Source organism: Stylophora pistillata, chromosome 2 (genome assembly GCF_964205215.1).
Source record: "Stylophora pistillata chromosome 2, jaStyPist1.2, whole genome shotgun sequence".
Classification (NCBI taxonomy): Eukaryota; Metazoa; Cnidaria; class Anthozoa; order Scleractinia; family Pocilloporidae; genus Stylophora; species Stylophora pistillata.
Genome location: NC_142520.1, coordinates 19,596,171 through 19,616,493, shown reverse-complemented (window position 1 = coordinate 19,616,493; position 20,323 = coordinate 19,596,171). Strand labels below are relative to the sequence as shown.

The window sequence follows — 20,323 nt, the reverse complement described above, 5'->3', positions numbered from 1 at the left end:
GAAAGATTTATTACTCGACGTTTCGGGGTCATCATGACTCCATTATCAAGAGACTAGTTTAAAAACATGCAAATAAGGAAAGGTACAAGAATAGTATAAATTAGACTGAACGGCTTAAACAAACACCTTGGCGCGGATGGAATCCGTTTGCACGTTCAGTGTTGGCTTACGCATGCGAATATACAGCATTTCATTAACAAGGCAGTCAAATTTGCCGTTACATTTCGTGATGACGTTGAATTGCTCGATCAAGCGTTCAGGCATTTCACTATTGTGCTGGAGGTGGTAGTGTTTGTAGATAGAAGATGATTTCCTTTTGTGCCCTTCTACGCGCTCGTGTAAGTGACCACGAGTATAGCCCACATACCCTGCATCACACAGGTTACATTTAAATTCATAAACGATACATTGTTGGTTAACAATAGGGGGCTTAATTTCGTGTTGCTTAAGCTGTTGATCGAGCTTAGGGCTAACGAACACTGGTTGGACAGTCACGCTTAACTTCGAGCTTAGACTGTTCAGTTGTTGTTTAACATGATTAGCTGACGACTGGTCCTTGAAGGGTAACACTAATCTCACGGTCTCCGATGGTACGTCTGGTGATGGACAGGGTTCTGAAGATGAAATCCTTCTCTCAACGAACCGCTTGATTGTAGTTTCAACCAGTGGCTTTGGGTATTTCAAGTTATGAAAAACCCCTCTAAGGCGGTCACATTCCTCGGAGAAGAAAGACCAGTTAGAAGATAATCGATAAGCGCGATCCACCATGGTGTTAACTAGGCTGCGCTTGTACTTAATGTCAACATGACTCTGGAAATGCAGAAGGAGACCCGTGTTGGTTCTTTTGATGTAGACCTTGCTCTCAATCTTTGGTGCACGGTTAAGCAGTTCAGTTCCTAGAAAGGGAAGGGATCCTTCCCGTTCGACTTCCATGGTAAACTGGAGGGAGGGATGGGTAGAGTTAAGGGTGTCTAGAAACTGGCCAGCGGTCACCCTATCAGGCATTACGGTCAGGGTGTCATCGACGTACCTCCGGTAATAGCGCGGAAGTTGACCGTGTCGTTCGAGGTTTTCCTCAATCGAGCACATGAAGACGTTAGCCAGCAACGGTCCAAGGGGAGAACCCATAGCGACTCCATCTGTCTGCTCATATAAAGCACCGTCAAACTGGAAAAGCTGGTTTTTCGTAGCTGCTCGGAGGAGGTCGATTAGGTCCGCTTTAGAGATGTTCAAGCTGTGCGTCTCGTTGAACCAATCCTGGGCAAAGGCTTTTTCAGCTAAGATCTGTATTGTTTCCTCCAATGGTCTCCAACAATGTATCGTTTATGAATTTAAATGTAACCTGTGTGATGCAGGGTATGTGGGCTATACTCGTGGTCACTTACACGAGCGCGTAGAAGGGCACAAAAGGAAATCATCTTCTATCTACAAACACTACCACCTCCAGCACAATAGTGAAATGCCTGAACGCTTGATCGAGCAATTCAACGTCATCACGAAATGTAACGGCAAATTTGATTGCCTTGTTAATGAAATGTTGTATATTCGCATGCGTAAGCCAACACTGAACGTGCAAACGGATTCCATCCGCGCCAAGGTGTTTGTTTAAGCCGTTCAGTCTAATTTATGCTATTCTTGTACCTTTCCTTATTTGCATGTTTTTAAACTAGTCTCTTGATAATGGAGTCATGACGACCCCGAAACGTCGAGTAATAAATCTTTCCTGGTTTTTTCTATGCCTTTGCTTTAGCAAATCCCTGCTGATCAAATTTTCATAATTCAACCGAGATTGATGCACAATGAAGCGCAGGAAAGATTTTAATCTTCAATAGCGGTTTCGGAGGTTTTTTCGGATATTAATTCACCATGGACACGTTTTATCTAAACCAAGTTGAATTGACATCGACAATGAGAAAAACAAAACAGAACAAAAGCAAAATAGAGATCACAAAGTAAGATTAAGAATTTGTTCGTGCTTGGCGCGTGCATATCTTAAAATGGATGTACCGCAGCAGGAAGTTTGCGGAGCACGTGCGTAGCATAAGAGTTAAATGAGGTGAGGCCAAGAGATATTCCAAGATCAATACTTTTTCCAAAGAAGTGCTAAAAATTTTCTGCTTGGAAGCGAAAACCGAACGAATTTCCGGCATTTACAACACCTGCGTAATGCATTTAGCATGCTTGAATCATATTTTGCTAGAATTTACGACGGGTATGTGTAGCTTTGTGTTAAAAATTATAAGATGTTAAGACAAAATAATCAATTCAACAACGCTCAAATATTTTGTACTATTTTAAGGAAGAGTAAGAAAGCTCAGATTCCTTGCTACGGCCATAAATCGTCCCGCGTTTAGGAATAACATATTGTCAACTCCAAAGCTATTTTGGTCTATTCACAGAGCTAAAAACTCATTGTTTTTGTATGCAAATATCTACTTTTGTTGAGCTTCGAAAGATGTACAGTGTATCTCAATCGGAGAGAGAGAGCTCGGCTAAGCTAGACGGGAACTTACCAACTGAAGTGAACTGCACACGTCGTGTTATGCATATGTTGTAGTTCAGTTTTATCCTTGGTTCAAATATTATTTCCCTTTGTTCTCGGTCATGTTAATGTATGATAATGAGTTTGAAACAAAGTAAAATAACATTTGAACCAAGGATAAAACTGAACTACAACATATACACGGCCATGCCTACGTAGAGATGTACACCAGGGTGGTCCATTAGAACTCAAGTAGGATTTGCACGCGCGCGTTATCATAGCAACTTTTAAGATAGGCGAGGAAAATGTGATTTGAAATATTGGGCACAGGTTGGGAGTTCATGATTGAAACTTCTTGCCTCTTTCATCATTGAACATTAGTGGAAGTTATTGAGTTTTCTGGGCACGAATTATCTTCAGCGGTTGGGCTCGTCAAAGTTACACTGCAATTTTTGGTATCATTTTTATCAACTGTGAAGCTAGTTGTTTCAGGTGTCCGGTAGAAAGTAGTTGCAAGGGAAAAAATGAGAGATATACTTTGTTTGATGTAAGCTGGGGTAACAGCGGTCAAAAGAAAGGGAAGAAAAAACTTATCTGGCTTTTGGAGGTCACACGAACATTTTCTAGAGATCTTTTCGGCTCGAAAAAAGTAAAGAATATAAATATAATTTGATCTTGACATCTTAATGAATTTATCGGAGCTATCAATATGAGTACCAAGCGCTTGGAAGGTGAGTTCGACAACAACTGAGACCTTTAAAATGCATGACCCACATCGCTATTTGACTTTTAATGATTTGAATTTCTAGATCAATGCCGTATATTAGCCTTTCCATCGACTCTGCTCTTCGTGGGAGAACGTGTCATTAACCACACCATAGCAGACATCAGTGTGATTGACAGAGATACATGTGAATATCGTTGCTACCTGGACTATAACTGCGTCAGTTCAGCATCAAATTTGTGCCATTTGTGTAAAGATATCAAATCAAAAATACCTTTTTCATTAAATAGAGTATACCATGCCTTACTGGAATAGTTTTCGTTCAGTTTTACTGCAACTTTAGCTGACATGAGTTTAGTAAGCATATTTGGAACCTGAAATACTGAAACATTGACTACAACATTAAATGGCGCAAAGTAAAACGGGCAAGATCTTACTCAAACGGCACCAAGAATTGTAATTTGTGTTTGTGGGAGAAGTATTTTATTTTGTGTAAGCCTGAAATGTCAACCTTAAACAACCGAAATGAGTTAGCATCGTCCTGTAGACACTCTAGGAAACCTCTGCTAAAAATGTCATCACATTATTAGCGCGCGCCGCACGTCGCGCGCGCCACACGTTTTTTCAAAACTTCGAATGTAACCATTTTTTTCCAATGACTTTGAGTGTAACCGTTTTTCAGGCAGTTGCCTGATGATTCCTCCTGATGGAGCATGAAACTCTGAGTGGCAATTAAATGTCTAGGACCAAATAACCCAATTCGTTGCTGATAGTATTATCTACTGCTCTAGTCCAACTACTGAGCACTTTGATAGTTAATAAGGAGCATTCCAGCGTAATTATTGATTATCTATATCTATATCTAACTAACTGCAGAGAGTACTGTTTCGGACTTCTGGGCCTCATCAGTGCAATGCTGATGGTAGGAGCTGGCCACCCCAAACGACCCAACCTTTGTGGTATCGTCTAAGCCATGCCAGAGTGCTCAAACTAGAGTAAACTAGTGAGCATGCGCAATTGCAACAGCAATGACTCATCCTAGATAGAGTGCTCAATTTGGACATGAAAGCAAAGCTTTGTATGCCAAACAGATATATATATAACTGCAGACAGTACTGTTTCGTATTTGAAGACCAGATCTTCAATTAGTATCACCTCGCTGTCGAAAGTTTATAAATCACTTACCCGAATATTTTAGCGTCGCTTTACCTGAAATCGCTCATAAAGCCGCCAAGAAATCAGACGTACGAACGAAACCAGAAGAGCATTTTCTCGCATTTGAAGACCAGATTTTCAATGAGCATAGCCACGAGGTCGAAAGTATATCTATATCGCTCACCTTGAAATTCCGCTCTAGTAATCCAGTTCTCGGTCAATTTCACTTTCTTCGTCAAGAGACATTCCCAAATGATCTTCAGCTCCAGTAAATATTATTTCTAAAGCCTCTTCATCAGAGTAATTCGCCGATCTCGGTCTCTTCGCTGCAGGCGCCATCGCTCGATCGATCACAACTTACACTTGGTTTTAAAAAAAAATTCGTCGTGTACGCTGAATTAAGCTTCTTCCCTACAATTCGGCCAGTTTACTTCCTGTGTGCCAAATTTGGCGTCAAACTGAAGTTACGCAATTTTTCGGTAGTTTTATACTCTTATGGAGTCTTTATTCTTTATTCTTTATTACAATTTAATGACACATATAACTAACTTACTTACTTACTTACTTACATTAATAGATAATAATACAAAAGAGTAAAAAGAAAGGTGCCATAAGGATGGTCCGCAAAAGAGATAAATCCCCATGCACGGCAGACCACCTTAAACAAAAAAAACAAATCCAAACTAAAATCAATCAAATCTTGCAGTCAAATAATCCCTTACACCCCTTTTAAAACAAGAAACACTTGGAGCCTGACGGACCGATAGTGGCAGCCCATTCCACATGGGGACAATCCTATTAAAATAGCAAAACCTAAAGGTATCAGTCCTCGCGTAGTTCTTTTTTAATTTAAGTTCATCCTTACCCCTCAACGAGTATCTTTCCGAATGTGAATAAAATTGGATATAAGAGGATATATCTATATTAATATACCCATTAATAACTCTATAAAAAAATAGTACGTCAAAAAAGAAGCGTCTGTCCTCTAGAGATAACAGGTTCAGTTTTTCTTTACGAGTGTTGTAATCATCATCAGTTTTTAGAATAAACTTGGTGGCTCTTCGCTGAATCCTTTCCAATTTATTAATGTTTCTAGCCGTGAAGGGTGACCAGACAATAGTACAGTATTCCAATTGGGACCTTACCAAAGCACAGTACAACGTTCTTAACATGTTAACATCTTTCAGACCCTTGCATGTCCTTTTAATAAGGCCAAGAATCTTGTTAGCCTTGCTTGATATCTTATCAACATGAGCATTCCAGGACAACTTGTTACTAGTAACTAATCCAAGATCACAGAATTCAGATGTTTCTTCCAGAGAGCTCTCATTCAGCTTAAGGTCAGAACGAAAAGGCATACTTTTTTTCGTGATACGCATCAATTTGCATTTCTTTACATTAAAATCCATTAGATTTCGCTGACTCCAGATGTGTAGATTATTCAGGTCAGATTGAAAATCATGTTGGTCTGATGTACATTTTATCAGTCTTGATGTTTTACAATCATCTGCGTACAGTGCGATTGTGTTTCCAGGCATAACCACATCCGGCAAATCACTAATGAAAATTACAAAAAATAATGGCCCTAGTAGGGAGCCCTGTGGTACACCAGATGGGATAACAGACCAGGTAGAACTCTGTCCTTCAATAACAACCCTTTGCTCTCTGTGGGTCAAGTAATCCTCGCACCATCTTAGTAGGCTACTAGAGATGCCGAAATTACACAACTTCAGAAGAAGTATATCATGTGATACTCTGTCAAATGCCTTAGAGAAATCTAAGAACACGACATCCACCTGTAGTCCATCATCCAAGGCCTTTGTCCACTGATGGTGTGTTAATACCAACTGGGTAGCACACGAGCGACCCCTTATGAAACCATGTTGCCAATCTGTCAGGTAAGGGGCCACATGAGAATATATGGCATTATATACAATCTTCTCTTGGCATTTACTTGGAATCGATAACAGGGATATAGATCGATAATTCTCTACCACATCTTTAGCATCTGATTTAAACACATGAGTGACATTAGCTCTTTTCCATGAAGAAGGAACTCTCCCACACCTGAACGACAAGTTAAACAGTAGAACCAATGGGTAAGATAGCTCCTCTGCACATTCCCTCAATATCCTCGCAGGAATGCCGTCTACTCCAGTTGCTTTATTAATGTCCAAGTTGCAGAGGATATTCTTAACTTCACTGTACGAAGTGAATACATCCATCAATAAGTTAGGATTAATCACATCAACATGAGAGCTGCCAGAGTTTGATGTTTTTGTAGAGAAAACGGAGCTGAAGAATTCATTGAACAGGGAAGCTTTTTCCACAGGGTCTTTTGCAGACCTGGCTTTGCCAGAGTAAGTTATTACTTCGGGCAGTCTCTTGCTCTTGGACTTAAGAGAATGAAAAGACCAAAACTTCCTTGGATTAGTCTTCAGCTTATCCGATAGAGACTTTAAGTACTGGAAATACTTAAAGGAGATAAGACGTTTGGTCCGTTTCCTAAGAAGTTTAAACTTTGTTGTCACCTCAAGAGAAGCATTGGCCCTTAAACGCTTCCACAAGACTTTCTTTTTCCTCACTAACTTTAAGACCTCTTTATCTATCCATGGAGGTCTTGGCTTGCGTCTAAGCTTCATCTTTGGTACATGTTGATTGACTGCCTCGAGAACAAGATCTTGGAAATTCGCCGTACCTGAGTCAATATCCTCACAGGATATGTAGGAATCCCATAAAATGTGAGAGAATGTATTTCTTAGACCATCAATGTCAGCTTTATCATATCGGTAAACTAATCTTTGACTGTTTTTCGGCCTGTTGAACTTTTTCTTGATCGCGAAACAGACTGGAAAATGATCTGAATCAAATCCATTTGGGTGCACAGTAGTTCCTTCGATGAGTGATTCATGATTCGTCAACACAAGGTCTAAGATGTTACCAGATGATAAGGTATTAGTGGCACTGGGACGAGTAGTCATGGCGGCTGGTTGTAAGATTTCCCTCTCTCCTGTTTTTACCGCTTTTTTAGTTTGTTTCTTAGCCTGTAATAGTTTTACTTTCCTCAAAATACGACTATCTCATCCCAAGACTCGTCTGCATCTTGTTGGAGGCGTCATAGACTTGGAGACGACTCGAAACTTCTTTGTTGCATTGACATCGCGAGTCCGCCATCTTGGAACACGTGCGAAGGGATATTTTGGTACAGACCTAACTCGATATCCCAGTTCTGTTTCTACATTTAATATCTCAAGATTGGTACAATGTGGAGACATCGAAATAAACCCTGGACCAGAACAGTCATTATCTCCGGGATTATCCACAACTCGCAAAAAACCTCTTTGGAAGTGCCCTTGTGATGTATGTACGAAGCCTGTTCGCTCCAATCAGAAAGGGATTCTCTGCGATGGTTGTAACAAATGGTTCCACTTAAAGTGCATTACCATGGATCTACAGGCTTATATTGACTTGGGGTCTTCTGATGAGCAGTGGTTCTGTGACAAAAATTGTGGGTGGCCTTTTAACTTCACTGATTCATTCTTTGAGTCGTCCTTCTCAACTGGGCAGAATGTAAGCTTAAGCTCTGATGTCTCTGCGGAATCTTCCCCTCACTCTGCTAATGGCTTCTCCAAGTGCTTATTATTAAATACGAGGAGTATTCGAAACAAGATCAACGACCTAAATGCTTTGTTATTAATGGACTCCTTTGACATTGTTGCCTTGACGGAGACTTGGTTAGACAATGAATTTGATGACCGTGATCTACATCTTGAGGGTTATAGTATCCTTCGTCGGGATAGACGTGGTAGGCGTGGTGGAGGAGTGTTGCTCGCAACTAAATCACACCTGCCATGTGTACGGAGATACGATCTTGAGGTAAATGCGGAGATGCTAGCCTGTGAATTAAAGACCAGTAATACACGATGTTTACTATTTGCAGTTTTTTACAGACCACCAGACGCTGAAGAGACGTTCTTGGATGAATTCAGGAGATTTCTCAATAAAGCTTCTGGTACAGGAATCGCTGATTTAATTATCACTGGCGATTTTAATTTTCCCTGTGTCGATTGGTCTACTGGATCACCAACTATTTTAGACAATTTGACTGAAACTTTTTGTGAAATCCTGGATGACCATTTTCTCACCCAAACAGTGAGACCAATTATTCCTCACCCAAACAGTGAGACCCCAATTATTCCTATGGGGTCAGAAATGACCCCATAGGAATAATAATAATAATAATAATAATAATAATAATAATAATAACGAATTTTTATACAGGATTGAAAACCCATCAGTGTGTAACACTGTTGTCCTTGGGGTCCTGTCAAAATAATAAATAAATAAATAAATAAAATAAAACTTAACAAGATATAATCATTGATCTTAAGGTCTAGAAAAAATACAATAAAATAAAATGCTCTGAAAAAGGATACCTATAACCACGTTTAGATCGAATTTTTTTTTTCTTTTTTTTTTTCGAATTTTTAACTAAAATAATCTCGCAATTTGTTCTTAAATTTCAGTCTCGAATCTAACGATCTTAGTTCAGCAGGCAGGTTGTTGAAAGTCTGCTCCTTGGTAATAGAAGCTCTTTTTACCAAATTCTAAACGTACTTTGGGTAATTTCACTGATATACCGTTATTCCTAGTGGCCTTAGAATGAACCAGTCTTTCGAAGTAGTTCTTAAAGGGTGTGCAAACATTATTCAGGAGACAGTCGAAAACAAACAAACAGCTTTTACGCTTGATCAAATTGTTCACGGATGGGGGATTAAAAGAACTATTGCCAATAACTTTAAAGCCTCGTCGTTCGATGTTCTTTATCATTTCCTTTCGGTAATCCGGAAAGCTAAGACCAAGTGTTCCGCAATAGGTAAAAATAGGTGCGATCATAGTGTCATAGATCGATTCTGCGCACTTTTGGTCGATCAAAGGACGAATTGATCGCAAGAGATTAATTCTGGCTGCAGCTTTTTTATAGATTCGGTCAAAATGTGATGCAAGGTTTAGTGATGAGTCAAGGTGAACACCTAAGTACTTATAGGTAGAGGTGTTATTGATGAGTGTCCCATTAACAGAAAGTTTAAGTTCCTTATCTTGAAGGTTGATTCTTTTAGCTGTTCCAAATAACATAGACTCCGTCTTGTCCTTTTTTAGGTTAATGGTCAGTTCGTTGTCCTTAAACCACTCGCACAGGTTATTCATATCCTCGCTAAGGCTTCTCTGTATAGTATCAATATCTTTAGAAGAGGTATAGATGACTGAATCGTCGGCATAAGTGATAATCTTCGAGTGTTGAAGCGGTTTATGTACATCGTTGAAAAAGATAATGAATAGGATAGGACCCAGGATACTTCCCTGAGGAACACCTGTGAGAATGGGTTGAGGTTCTGATAGCACGCCTTTATATTGGACAACTTGTGATCTGCAGAAAAGGTAATCAGTGAACCATGCGAGTTCTGTTCCACGAACTCCGTAAGTTGAAAGCTTGCTCAGGAGGCCAGAGTGACTGATGGTGTCAAACGCCTTTGATAGATCGATGAAAACACAGCCTGTCAGGTTACCATTCTCACCTTCTCTTCTGATAACATCGGTTAGATGAGTAACGGCCAGTTCAGTAGAGCGCATGCGACGGAAGCCGTACTGAAAATGAGAAAGTAGACCATTCTGTTCAAAATGAGCCATCAGCTGCTTAAATACAACTTTCTCAAGGATCTTTGACATTGAAGGAAATATTGAAATAGGCCTATAATTGTCGATTTCGGCCATTGAACCAGATTTAAAAAGTGCTACAATTTTAGCCGCTTTCCAGTCAGTAGGTATAGACCCTGTTGCGAGAGACAGGTTAATTATATGCGTGAGAGGCTTGGCTATTATATCAGCAGAGTCCTTTAACATTCCAGAAGGAAAGTTGTCAAGGCCAGAGGACTTATTTCTCTTAAGGCTCTTTAATGCATTAAAGACAACCTTATCCGAGACTGATCTAAACTCAAAGTTCTCTAGCGGCTGCTGAGTGTCTATTGTAAGGGGCCTTTTCCAGACAAAATTACCAAGAGGGAAGATCTTTCTTTTTAGAGATCCCGCAACATCAGTGAAGAATTTGCAGAACGAATTTGCAATAACCTCTTTGTCGGTTTCTACTGCTCCATTAACGAGAAAAGCTGCTCCTGGTTCCTTTGTAGACTTTGTAGGGTATAGTTTTTTAATAGCTGACCAAAATTTGTTAGGTGAATCCACAGTCTCCTCTAAGAGTTCACGGTGATACCTGCTTTTGCAATTTTTTACCATACCGTTAACTTTGTTTCGTTGGCGCTTGTACGAAGACCAGTCAATTTCACGATTTGTCTTTCTCGCTTTTCTCAAAAGCTGATCTTTGGTATTCATTTCTTGCTTTACCTTCTGTGTAAGCCATGGGCAGAGTTTCCCTTTGATCCTCTTCTTTATAGCTGGCGCATGCTTATCAATACATTTTTTCAGAATGGCTTCCAAAAAAGACCATGCTTCATTAGCGGTGGATAGATTAATATTACGACATTCATAGCATTTACCAGGACTCCATTCACGAGCGATGATCAATTGATCTCGATAATTTGAAAGGTTATGGGGTCGCATTTCTCAACAGACCCGGGAAAATTACGCTGCGGGAGATGATACTTGCAGTTAAAGCCATATGCGTCTTCCCATGAGGAAAGTCAGTTGTCCAAATTTGGGAATAGTAACACACAATTACAGAAAGACGCTGATAAGTAGTAGCGAGAACAAAAAATCTTAGTAGTGTTGTGAAAAACTAAGTTTCTGAGTTCATAACATTCTTTCTGGGAATCATTCTCGAGCCTACACTGTCTTAGCTTAGAATAAAAGAGAAATACAGTAGCTCTAGGCAACATGTAATTTTTTAAGTGCAGATTTTCTGAAGTAAAGAAAATTTGGTAAAAATCACAGTCAAAGAGATGCTTCTTTGCCACTTCAGTATATGTTGGGTAACATGTACTCTACAATGTATCTTTCTTACCAGGACACTCAACTATGTGGAAGAAAAAAAGTTTAATAGTCTATAAAAGCCACTCCACAGTTGAATTGATTACAACTTTTACAACAAAAACAGACTTTCTTTTGAGAACTCAGTATTTACTGAAATTTATACATACGTGCTTTAGATATACCAAGTAGGATATGGCATATCTGAAAGCGATTTTTCTAAGAATCTTTTTTACAAATGTATACGCAGACATTACCATAGAGATGATAATCCAAAGGGACTTTAAAAATCATATGCATGTTACATTATACCAGGACACTCAATGAGCAAATCTCTTGAAATTTCCATGCACATTTCAGGATCGATTATAACGTTACTGAATTTACCGTGTCAATGGAAGATCTATGGAAATTTCCATAGACATGTCAGGGTCAATTATAACTGTGCATCTTAAATTTTGCTGTGTTATTGGAAGGTCTATGGAAATTTCATCTTAGATTATACCATTTTAACGGAAGGTCTATGGAAATTTCCATGCACATGTCTAGATCAATTATAGCTGAACATGTTACATTATACCATTTTATGGAAGGTCTATGGAAATTTCCATGCACATGTCTAGATCGATTATAGCTGAACATCTTGCATTATACCATGTTAATGGAAGATCTATGGAAATTTCATCTTACATTATACCATTTTAATGGAAGATCTATGGAAATTTCCATGCACATGTCTAGACCAATTAAAGCTGAACATCTTACATTATATACCATGTTAATTAATGGAAGGTCTATGGAAATTTCCATTCACATGTCTATATCAATAATAGCTGAACATCTTACATTATACCATGTTAATGGAAGGTCTATGGAAATTTCCATGCACATGTCTAGATCGATTATAGCTGAACATCTTACATTATACCATGTTAATGGAAGGTCTATGGAAATTTCCATGCACATGTCTAGATCGATTATAGCTGAACATCTTACATTATACCATGTTCATGGAAGGTCTATGGAAATTTCCATGCACATGTCTAGATCAATTATAGCTGAACATGTTACATCATACCATTTTAATGGAAGGTCTATGGAAACTTCCATGCACATGTCTAGATCGATTATAGCTGAACATCTTACAGTATACCATGTTAATGGAAGGTCTATGTAAATTTTATCTTACATTATACCATTTTAATGGAAGGTCTATGGAAATTTCCATGCACATGTCTAGATCAATTAAAGCTGAACATCTTACATTATATACCGTCTTAATGGAAGGTCTATGGAAATTTCCATGCACATGTCTAGATAAATTGTAGCTGAACATCTTACATTATACCATTTTAATGGAAGGTCTATGGAAATTTCATCTTACATTATACCATTTTAATGGAAGGTCTATGAAAATTTCCATGCACATGTCTAGATCAATCAAAGCTGAACATCTTACATTATATACCATGTTAATGGATGGTCTACGGAAATTTCCATGCACATGTCTAGATCAATTATAGCTGAACATCTTACATTATACCATTTTAATGGTAGGTCTAGGGAAATTTCATCTTACATTATACCATTTTAATGGAAGGTCTATGGAAATTTCCATGCACATGTCTAGATCAATTAAAGCTGAACATCTTACATTATATACCATGTTAATGGAAGGTCTATGGAAATTTCCATGCACATGTCTAGATCAATTATAGCTGAACATGTTACATTATACCATTTTAATAGAAGGTCTATGGAAATTTCCATGCATATGTCTAGATCATTAATAGCTGAACATCTTACATTATACCATGTTAATGGAAGGTCTATGGAAATTTCCATGCACATGTCTAGATCAATTAAAGCTGAACATCTTACATTATATACCATGTTAATGGAAGGTCTATGGAAATTTCCATGCACATGTCTAGATCAATTATAGCTGAACATGTTACATTATACCATTTTAATGGAAGGTCTATGGAAATTTCCATGCATACGTCTAGATCATTAATAGCTGAACATCTCACATTATACCATGTTAATGGAAGGTTTATGGAAATTTCCATGCACATGTCTAGATCAATTATAGCTGAACATCTTACATTATACCATTTTAATGGAAGGTCTATGGAAATTTCCATGCACATGTTTAGATCAATTATAGCTGTAAATCTTGCATTATACCATGTAAATGGGAGGTCTATGGAAATTTCGATGTACATGTTTAGATTGATTATAGCTGAAAATCTTAAATTTTATCATGTTGATGGAAGATCTATGGGAATTTCTATGTACTTCTGGATCAATTAAAGAACCTAGATATACATGCATACTCAATCATGCATTTCACCTTTTTTTAACTCTTTGTATCTCCTTCTTAAGTACTGGACAGACTCCTTTCTTAGTTTATCATTCTCGTCTAATTCGATGTCAAAATAGATTATACTTTCTTTAGGAATTTCGCTGGAAGTCCATCCAGGCCATGATACCCACTTTCCTTTGTAAGTACCTTTTAGCCACTCCACAGTGAACGAAGAGTTAGTGACTTCCTTTACCTTTGCCAAATGGGGAGGTTTGTAGTTTCCCTCAAGATTAACCGCAACAATGCAACCTGGCAGAACTCCTTCAAAGTTATCTACCTCGGTGACCACAGCTCTCTGCCTCCTATAAGCTCCACTGTACACCTGAAATTGTAATAAATTGAGTCAATTGTGAAAGCCATAATTGATAGGCATTTTAGTGTGTGTGCGTGTGCGTGTGTGTGGTCACCTAAAGGAAAATTCAGCTGTGGCTGAGTCAGCATCTGAATAAAACACATGATGGAAAGGTTTGGTGGGCACGTACACCAAAAGGCTTTGGCCAACTTAAAATAGCTACAAGTTTGCATGAGTAGGAGGCTTAATTGAGTTGAGCACACATTGTATGTCTTAATTTTGAGCATAAATCACCTCTCGCACAGGAGCAACTTGAGTTCTGACCATATCATCCACATCCTCAGGGACACCTTCAGGTTTTTGCCCCAAAAAAACCCACACTATTCCCAGCAGCCTCCAATTGTTTTTGTCTTTCTTTAACTCTTTCCTTATTTGCAATGATTTCTTTCAATGGCCAAGCAACTGTCCTTTCTGGCGGATGCCATCTGGTATTTTCAGGGTCAAGTAGTGATGCCCAATCTTCTTTATGTTGTTCCAGAAACAATCTTGATCTGAAATATTTTTCAATGTCTGATCTGAGCCGCTGAAGCTCAAGCTTCTCTGTATCTGGAGCAACATAATCTGGTGGGACATCTACACTTATTTCTGCATCAGCCTGACATAAATAATAAAAATTCAATCATTAAAAAAACTGTAGCAAAAACACTTATCCCGGAAATTTCATATTTGAAGGACATGAATGAGACTAGAGAATGAGATCAGACCTAAACAATAAATAAGCTTCTAATTAGTAACTTCATTACAATAATACCATCAAGCTGTAACAGAGATCAGTTTGCCATTTTTCTAATAGCACTTGTCATTGTTACTAATATTATTATTATTATTATTACTATTATTATTATTGGTCAAGCATAATGCTAAGAATTAAAATGTAAGATAATCATACTCCAGCTGAGCAAAACAGGTATTATCTTCAGTGTATAAACAGAGTATAATTATCATTCGAAAGTATTGTTGGGATTTTTTGTTTTTATTTATTCCGGCTCCATAATGTACATCAGATATTTTCACTCACTTTCACTATAGTTAACCACTGTTCTGGATCAGGGTCTACTGGTTTCCAGTTTTCCTTTTTGTCACTCCCCCAGTTCTTGTATTGCATAACGACTTTTCCTGAAGGAGCTTTTGTAAATTTAAAAGCATGAGGATTTGAGATGTTGTGGAGCACAGTTGAAAAGGGCGACATCCACTCCTTCACAGCAAAAACATGTTCAACCTCTACAGCCTTTGGAGTTGGGGTGTAACAACTCTCAAAGGAGGTCATAAGCTCTACCAATTAACCAGAGAAAACATTTTAAGATATTGTATCCATCCATATTATACTGTCAGGAGAGGATAAACATAAATCAATTGAAGGCTTAAAATATAAGTGTATAAACATGGCCATGACTCAATAATTATACCAATCTACTCTTCTGCAGATATTTTGATTCTTTTCATTTTGTTTGTTAATTGGATAACACCAGCTTACATATCAGGTATACATGTCAAATATGGCAGGTGGTCAAATTATAAAAGATTAATTCCTAACAGTCATTTTCCAAGCTAAAAGTTCACTGATTGCATTCTTCCTAACAGTACCTTTAAAAGTTCTTGTGTCCTTCTTTACCAGAAATTCAGAAAGCCTGTAAGACACAATTTAATATGACTATCAGTTAACAACAACATATGTGCAAAATTAGAATTTTGAAGCTGGCAATTATAAGTATCATCCCAGCAGTGAAACTTTGACTAAGTATTCGGCAGCATTAACAAGATGGTTTTGCAATGTAACTACTCTCAAAGATAGTTTCCCTCTCAACTTAATTCAATGAAAATGAAATTCTCAGATTCTTACTTGTTAAACATCTGGTCAACAGCTTCATGAGTGTGACCAACCATTAAGAAGTTTAGTTTTACCTGTAAAGACAAAAATTGGATTTGAGGGAATTTTTGTTCATGATCACTGCCATCCCCACCCCATAGTGTCAGTAGATTGTTGCAAATCATTAAATACAAACTATTAGGATGAACTATATTTCATTTAAGTGTATCACTTTTCAAACTTCATTTCCTTATGAGCAGCGGGTACAACATACCTTAACAAAAATGTCAAGCTTCACAAGAAGGGCTAAAAAGTTGAGAACAAACTGATTTTTATTCTCTCTCCAACAGTTGTCCATTTGAAGGTACAAGGTATCAGGCAAGTCTTCTCCCATGCTTTGCAATTCCAGGAGTAATATGTTAATGGTGAGATTTGCATCATGGGGATATTGAAATAGGTCAAAATAACCTTTAGGCTGCCTCCCATGGTTTAACACACCAGTCAAATGGGTCCGGAGTTTTCTTGCATTAGCATATGCATGTGCAATAACTACTAATCGTGGAAGGAGAAGTTTTGCCTGATCCATACCATCTTGTGCAATACATGCATATTTTTGTGGATACTTTTTAGCTTTGTCCCTGTGGTGGTAATACACTTTTCTCTCTTTCCTACAAAAAAAAAAAATGTTTCATTACAGATATTTCAGGAAACAGTTAACATTTAAAAACACAAGCAATGTGTCTCACTGAAATTAATTTAGCACTTACATTTGAAGATCATTGTGGAAATCAAAAAGCTTGTCCAAGTATTTCCGCACATCTTTATCTTGAGCTTTTCTCTTTTCCTCACCCAATACTGTGCAGTAATCACATCTTGTAAATCGGTTTACCTGCAGTAAACAACAGTTTATTTGTACTGAAAATTGAAATGTCACAAGGAATCAATTATCTGAGCCTTTAGAGATATTGCTTTGATGTAATGTATTGTTATTTTGCAGTCTGGGGTTATTGTAGTCAAAGTTGCATGAAAACTACATCTGATCCAGGGATTTAAAACAACAATTGTTCTTAGTATATCGTCAATTATACATAACCATTCAAAACTAACACTACAAATTCAGGAACTTCATATCAAAAAGTACTGTAATGGATGACATCTTCATTCTCATCTTCCATATCAGCTTTCAAATAACCAAACATGATGGTTTTGTCCAGAAAGCTTGGAAGATGCAATGCTCCCGTGTCAGGCATCTTATCACCAATCTATGTGAAACAAGAAGTTGTTGTAAAGTTGTCGCTGTAAAGATTTATAGCACACAAACAAATCAGTTCAGGTTACTAGGATTTCTGTTAAACTATGGCTGAGTGCACTGAGGAGTTCAAAGTAATCAGTGCAATTTATTGCGAGGGATACTTCTAGAAGTTTGCATTAAGACAGGCTCACATCTAAACAAAATGCCAAACGAAGTTCGTTTTATTGTCGTATTCTGTTTTTTTTTTTCTTCTTTTTTAAGAAGTGGAGAGTGGAGACGCATAGGACTTAATTAGCCACCTTTGCCAGGTCTGTCTATGTACCATGGTTCAATGAAGAAGCAATCAATCTTAAGGCATTGCGTTGATCAGAGCATTCATTACCCTTTTGAAGAATGCTTCCATCCAAGTTTCGGCCATGAGTCTCTTGTGACCTAAGTTCTTGCTCCTTGATTTTTGCAAAACTCTCACACCAGCGTGAAAATTGCGAAACGTTTCACTTAAAGCTGCTGCGCTTAGTCCAAAAACCACGCGGTATGCTGTACTGCATACTTTGTATCCACTAAGATAATAAGGGATGCTTTGAAGGTCACTATAAGGAAACAAACATGAGGAATCACGATATAAAGAGATGGTTACAAATACGTTTTATCTAATTTAGTCTTATTAATGATTTAGACAATCTACGAGAAGAAACTTGTTGGTGAAACTAAAGGAAAACATAAGATGTACTGTACCTTTTATTTGGTTTGGCATGCATCCATAGCCAATCAAGTACGATCTGCCTTTTTTGCAGCGAGTTATTGCCCTGAAGATTCGTACGTATCATGCACATCTCTGCAAGATCCATGACTTCCAAGCATTTCTCAGCACAACATCCAGATTTTGTTGCTATAAATATAAAGAAACCCACAGAATGATGAATATCTCTAAATCCAATTGCTCAAATATCCGTCAAAATCACGAGCGCGCTCTTGGATCGTCTAAGAACCAGGCCGAGTAATCGCCTGCGTGCCTTAATTTTGCAGTAAATGACTGTCGATCGCAAACAACAAAACAGCGAACGGCGGAAACAAATCACCCAAGTTTCCTCTCTCTACCAAAACGTTTATCCTTCCCCACTTGTTCTGCTCTATATGGCATAGCCAGCAACGAAATAATGGCGGATTGGTTGGTTTTTTCTTTTTTTAAGTCGTTACGCTGTTCGCTGTTTTGGTGTTTACGTCCACTCTGTATTTCGAACCCAGTTTCTCTAGTAAACGACACTCAGGAGTGCGTGACGATATGTCATTGGGAAGTTCGTGATACTTCCTTATCTAATTATCACAATTATCACTTCTTTGGTTAGAGCCTAGCCTAGCCTCACCTTCTTTCAAAGAAGCAGCATGGCACTTCTCGCGATCGCAACCTCCAGGTTTTCTCACTTTACGAACTTTCCCTACGGCAGAAATTAAACGTGTCTCTTTGTTCACGAGGCAAGAAATTTCAACTTCTCCTTTTTTATTATTACCACATGCATAATTTGGTTAAGATGACAACTAAGAAGGTATGATGGAACTTTCTAAAATTGCAGACAACTTGAATCTTTAACAGATATTTTTAAATCAGAACTTTAAATATGTTATATTATCAGGTCAGGCATTCCTTCCACCTTCCCCGTACATAGTAGAACTGAATAACAAAAATTACGTAAACTCGGCTCTTCATGTTACAATTCTTGTTAACATCAAAAATTTATCAAAATACATCGAAATGCCTTTTTCATTGATCCTCTAATTTCCCAATAGATGGTAGTTTATAGATTAGGGTGTCAAGATTGTTCCAGTATCCTGGTTGCTGTATTATGGATTTGTGACGCTCCCCTTTGCAGTGCAAATCCAGCTCACTATCTAGTACGTGCTCTTCACAATGTCCACAATAAGCCTTTTTACTTGCTTTGTGTGCGCCGCCCAAAGCCCGTTTGGATTCCCGGTCTTCCTCTACGTCTAAAGTCGGAAACTTGTCAAATTCTTTGAAAATGGGGCAAAACCTCCTGGACTGATCTTCAACTTTGATAAAATGAGGTTTCAGTTCTCTAATTTTTGCGCGTTTCCGGCGTTGGGTTTTTGAGGTCAGTTCGTTCCTATCTCGTTTTTCACTTTGGATAAGTCGGAAAAATTCCCTTTTGGAATACACTGATATGTCGTTTTTTTCAGCGACGTCCACGATTTTACCATCATATGAAACAGTGGAGGGAAAATACCTGGAGGAGCTCTTAACTGCTCTTTGGCCTCGTGAATGGATATTGAATTGTACAGACGGTACAAGCGGGCAAGCAGTTTTCCGGCTTTTCACAACGAGATCTGTTACTTTGAGAACATCAAAGAATTCCTCTACTTTTCCGCCTAGATCAACTACAGTGTTTCTGAATTGAGAATTACTATCCTCAAACATAAAGAAAAACGTTCTGTTTTTGAAGTTAGGGAAGAGTTGATTAGAAATGTTACCTTCAAAGTTGCCGCTTCTCGCCTTGCTACCGCTGAAGCTTTCATTTTCAGAAAGGACCACATCGTTATCGTCCCCACAACCTGCATTGCTAGAAGTTTCTACTTCTTGCTCTTTAGAAGCTCTGTGCTCAGGCGAGAGTGGTGTTTCAGCTCTTGAAGAGTCTGACGATTCGTACCCGATCGAGGCTTCCCTTTTCCGTTTAGCAGGCGTGCTTGATAAGAGAGGTTGAAATACTTCCACGGCTGACTCTTCTATTCTCGTAGCTCCGCTCTCAAAGCTTTCTTCAGTTACTGATGTTTCTACCAAAGGCTCTTCGGCGAAACTTGAAAGAATCGAGAGTGACAGAGGCTCTTCTGCAACCGAACTAGAGTAATCCATATCCATAGCCGTTCATGTATTACTATTTCAGTTTGAAAAAACTAACGATTTCTTCGACAGCGTGGTTCGGCTGTCGGAAATTTCAAAACTCCTACGTCATCGGGCATACAAAAGAATTTCGAAAAGGGTGTGTATATCAACCAATAAACAAACGATACGGGCTCAAAATTGTCGTCGCACATTCTTCAGGGTTTATGCCGGTCAGCTATTTGACAAGCCAGGCTCAACAAATTCAGCTAGTGAAAAGATATGGCAACAACACGCAGTAGAGGGTCCTCACTACCTTACTCGAAAGATGGAAAAAGGGAAAAGCGGCACTATTCCGGCAGAAAGTGGTAT

General features: G+C 38.4%; 1 protein-coding gene and 1 pseudogene across 2 annotated transcripts in view; one reads left to right on the top strand and one right to left on the bottom strand.

The window, feature by feature from the left end:
* Positions 1–20,323, top strand: part of LOC111347678 (uncharacterized) — a 724,620-nt gene that overhangs the window by 647,498 nt on the left and 56,799 nt on the right. The gene's annotated exons all lie outside the window — the stretch shown is intronic.
* Positions 11,394–18,098, bottom strand: LOC148737628 (uncharacterized; annotated as a pseudogene). The gene is made up of 9 exons (XR_015996172.1): positions 17,857–18,098; positions 17,504–17,711; positions 16,637–16,758; positions 16,144–16,537; positions 15,903–15,964; positions 15,647–15,690; positions 15,081–15,334; positions 14,297–14,657; positions 11,394–14,032 (listed from the first exon to the last, which is right to left on the bottom strand). The product of XR_015996172.1 is annotated as an uncharacterized LOC148737628 (transcript).